The sequence below is a fragment of the Triticum aestivum genome, chromosome 5B, assembly GCF_018294505.1.
Source record: "Triticum aestivum cultivar Chinese Spring chromosome 5B, IWGSC CS RefSeq v2.1, whole genome shotgun sequence".
In the NCBI taxonomy this organism is placed as follows: Eukaryota; Viridiplantae; Streptophyta; class Magnoliopsida; order Poales; family Poaceae; genus Triticum; species Triticum aestivum.
The window spans coordinates 548,908,128-548,912,928 of record NC_057807.1 but is presented as its reverse complement, the minus strand read 5'-3'; the positions used below and the strand labels follow the sequence as shown (position 1 = coordinate 548,912,928).

The following is a 4,801-nucleotide window of genomic DNA, read 5'->3' as shown; positions in this document are numbered from 1 at the left end:
AACTGAATCAGTGATTCACCCCGCAAAAAAAAAGAATCAGTGATTCTACCAAGGAAGAAAATAGCGTTGTCCCTAAAAATATGCTATTAACGTGCTATAGCGGGCTATAGCATTGCTATTAGCGAGACATTGTAGACCGAGCAATTTAGCGCGGAAATTCTCTATACACTATGGCATTGCTATTAGTGACGCTATAGCGCGCTATTTTTTCCAGTAGATTATACATGTAACAATAACAGCAGGATTGCCTCCTAAATTAATGAAGTGAGTCACAAGCAAAAGAGAACTACCGAGGGTACCTCGCAGACAAAATAAACTCTTCTTCTAGGCTATGACGCCTGCTCGCTTCCTGCAGGTTTGTTCCTCTGATGGTAGATGCATAACCCACTGCCACGTATTTCCTGTCATCTTTTTCTATTGGCAGATCACCCATGTCACGCTCCTTGGGTGCTTGGAGAGCTTCCAGTGCCATCTTTACTTGCCTCATGGTTGGCCGCTCCTCTGCTCTCAGTTTCATGCATGACACAGCAAGAGTAGCTACTTCTTCCACTTCGTTACCTGCCTCCACTAAAACTTGTGGATCTAGTATCTTGGCCAGATTGCCTTCGGCAAGTAGTTCAACAAACTGCATGACAAGGCCATCACCTTCAGATGATCTATAGGAAGATGGATTCTTCCTAGTAAGCAACTCAACAAGAAGGACTCCAAAGCTATAGACATCACTACTTTCCGTTAGGCGTCCCGTGTAATAGTACATAGGGTCTAAGTACCCTATAGTTCCTTGCACTGCAGTTATTGTTGTTAACCCTGTTTGATCCATGGGAATGTACCTCGAAGCTCCAAAATCAGACACTTTTGCTATCAAGGCATCATCAAGAAGTATGTTGGAAGGCTTGATATCTCTATGTATAATAGGCACAGTTACAGAAGAATGAAGGTAAGCAAGAGCTTTTCCTATTTCACTTGTGATCCTTAACCTATCTTCCCAAGATAGTGATCCTGGTGCTCCTGTGTGAAGATGGTCGCTGAGGGTTCCATTGGAGATAAACTCATAGGCAAGTAAAGGGACTTCTGTCTCGAGGCAACAACCATGGAGCTTTATAATATTCCTATGGTTGATTTGTGATAGTATGGCAACCTCATTTATAAACTCATCGATTTCTCTCTTGACCACGATATTTGACTTCTTGATGGCCACGACATGCAAGTGAGACAAAATCCCCTTGTAAACAGTGCCATGCCCTCCTTCACCGAGCCTACGAGCTTGATCAAAATTGTTGGTGGCCTTTTGTAGCTCCGCTAAAGGAATTATCATCCTCTCGGCGATGTCTGCCCTATGAGAAACTAACTGCTTCAATAGTTGTCCACGGTTTTGACTAAAGAACTTGTGTCTCAACGACTTCCCCTTGCGTTGCTCAAGTTCACGGATTATGAGGATTGTACCAAGTACCAAAAGTATAATGCATGGGCCACTAGCGATTGCAAGACCAATTATTAAACCCAAGCGACCTGAGAAACAATACACAACATTTGTTTAACTGCTATTGTTTGCTCAGTCACGTTTGGATGGTATGCCTGAAATAATTAGCATGAAATTCTCAGTTGTTGCATACCTGTGTTTATATAGACTTAAAGCAGCCGCCGGATATGGTGTAGTTGCCATGGAACCCTTCGGGGCAACGGCACCGGAAAGTCCCGGGTAGTTCCTCGCAGTCTTCGAAACATCCATGTTCTTCTTTATGATCACACTCTTTGATATCTATATTTATATGTATATGTATAGAAAAATTAATCTAATGTCTTATTAAAGAAAAACTAGCAAAATGTAGTTTTATGAACAACAACAACAACAATAACAACAACAACAACATCCTTCCTTAAAAAAAACAAATGTTTCGCATGCATTCATACCTTGGCATCCGCCGGTGAGGTAAGGGTTGCCCTGGTAGCCCTCCTTGCACTCACACGAATTGCCTCTTACTGGAAAATATGCCGCGGCTCTGGGCTCGCTGTTGGTGCTCTTGCAGATCCTCCAGGCTGCCTCACCAGGGTATTTCATATCATAGGATGTGCCCTGCGGCACCACCCAACGGAGAATCATGGGGACCGGCAGCCTGGTCTTGTGCCACTGGCCACGCATTGGGTCCATCAGATGTGTGGACAATTCCGAGTCAAACCAGCCCGTCTCAGCGATGAGCACGCTCACTGGCACTTGGTCGGCTTGCATGCCCTTCTCTGGAAGGCCCCTGTCCAGCCGTTTAAGCTCCACTCCGTAGAATGCGTCGCCCATAGCGGGGATGGACGACAGGCAGCAGCCGTTGTTGGAGCAGGGCTTGTTATAAGCATCATACCAGTCCATCCTTTCCGTGTCCGTGGAGCAGAAGGAGGCGCAGCCGCTGATGATACTGCCGCCGCTCCCATTGCTCAGCAGCTTCGCCTGGAGATTGCACCCCAAGAGGATGAACTCGTTTATGCCCCACCCCAAGAGGGTGTATGGCAGACCGGCACCGGGACTCCAGCTCCACTGGCCGCCGGAGCCGCTCATATTCATGGCATGCACTCCGTGGCTGATGACGCGCATCGTACTGTTCTCTACCCAGATGTTGACGACCTCCAATGCACCGCCGCCGCTGTCGTTGCCGAGGAGCAGCCGCGGGAGCTTGCTTCCACGGTCGCACGTGAGCTTGAACTCGGGCGAGTGGAAGCATCGACGCGGGCCCATGCCGAACGGGTACGGCACACTCACGTTGCCGCAGGTGGTGTTGCAGTTCGGCAGCCCAATCGGTGTCAGCAGATCTCCGGCGACCGGCGGCACCGAGATCAGCAGCACCAGCGCCGCTGCAAGGGATACCCGGCTGACTAGCATGACGGCAATATGGAGATGGGTCGACTGTATCTCTCTGTGTACCTCTAGCTAGCTGCCTAGAGCCTAGATCTAGCCAATTTTAGTGTCTCCAATATATAGTACTTCGGGGAGCCAACCTGGTCAAAAAATTCCATCCAGCGATGCTAGTGAACGAAACTAGTACCCGTAAACACGAAAGTACCTAATTTAGGTATGTTATTTTGTTCCACTCCCTCAAACATAAAATTGACTCGTCCATCCTAAAAGCATACACCGTTTCATTACTTTACAGGCTCAAGCAATTAGTGATTTCTTTAACCAATGCATAGCCAAAGATTCTGGGAAAAAGATTCTGTATGTGTCCATCATCAAGTAATACTCTTTGTTGTGTGCATCCATCGATGTGGAGGCTAATACTTCAAGCTAATAAAATGAGTTCTGCTGAGTCATTTCCGACGTTTGATGAGAAATTGAGAAAGAGGCAAGGCAAAAGTTTTGGGACTTTTTCTCGGCTAATGAAATACTTATATGGCTACATTTGACTTCAAATATATTTTTTAAACGAAAATCATATTCTTACATAAAGCTTCTACAAAATATTTACGTACTAGTGTGTTCCCATCCGTAACTACTCCCCTGATTTTTAGCTAACTGTCACCATAATGAACTAGTGCCTAAAACTTTTTGTAGAACTGGTGTGTAGAAATAGCATTGCTCTTTTATTTTATTTTTGAGGATCTTGACTTCAAATACATGGAGTGTTATGTGTTGGGGTCAAACACATGTAACATGGGGTTAATTTTTATAGTCATCGGGTAGCAAAAATAGACTAGACGGATCTGATAGTTTATACACGAGATCACCACAGAGACAGCCTGTACACCCATGTGAAATGTGGTTGTACCGGCCATGATGCGGTGATAAAAATGATATGCGATGATCTTTGAGAGCTCTATTGTTAATGTATCACATGGATTGAATCACATCGCAAGATGCTAGGCATCAGCACTAAGCTTCATCAAGTAATTTCGTCACACCTGTTTGAGCAATTGTCGGGATTGAAGATTAATTTTAACAAAAGTGAATTGTTCTGTTTTGGGATAGTCAAAGATGGATAGGATGCTTATAGACAATTGTTCGGATGTGAATTGGTAGCCTACCGTTTATTTATCTGGGCATACCAATTCACCATCACAAGCTTTCTAACAAGGAGTGGAAGTGCATTGAAGATCGATTTGAAAAAAAAAAACTAAGTTGTTGGAAGGGCAAGCTTATGTCTTACGGTGGTCGGTTGGTACTGTTAAACTCAGTGATCACAAGTATGTTGATGTTCCTTTTGTCTTTCTTTAAAGTACCCGTAGGGGTACGGAAAAGGTTAGACTTCTATCTGTCACGATTTTTTTGGCAATGCGATGAAATAAAGACAAAGTACATGCTCATTAAGTGGGATATCGTTTGTAGACAAAAAGACCAGGGTGGGCTCGAGATTGAGAATTTAGAGGTAAAGAATAGGTACCTGCTTAGTAAATGGTTGTACAGGCTTCTATTGAGACCTAAGTCACGCGGGTACAAATTTTGCATTATAAGTACCTACAATCTAAGACCTTGGCCCAGGTTACCATTAGGCTCAATGATTCACCTTTCTGGAAGGGGTTAATGAGAGAGAAAGCGGCCTCTTCCATACGACTAAATGCATCGTTGGAAACGGTCATTCGACTAGATTCTGGGAGGATACTTGGTTAGAGGAGACGTCTTTAGCCACACAATATCCGTCTTTGTAAAATATTATATAGCGTAAGAAAGCTTATGTTGCTACAGTGTTACAGTCTACTCCTCTAAACATTGAATTTCGGAGATCTTTAGTAGGAGACTGATGGGACGCATGGCTACATCAGGTGCTGTGGTTAATGGGCATCCACTGCTCTGATGAGCCAGATACCATTCACGAGGGACTAT

At 44.6% G+C, this 4,801-nt stretch overlaps 1 pseudogene; it reads right to left on the bottom strand.

The window, feature by feature from the left end:
- Nucleotides 1-286: 286 nt before the first annotated feature.
- Nucleotides 287-2,866, bottom strand: LOC123116871 (wall-associated receptor kinase 2-like; annotated as a pseudogene).
- Between the last annotated feature and the right edge of the window lie 1,935 nt (nucleotides 2,867-4,801).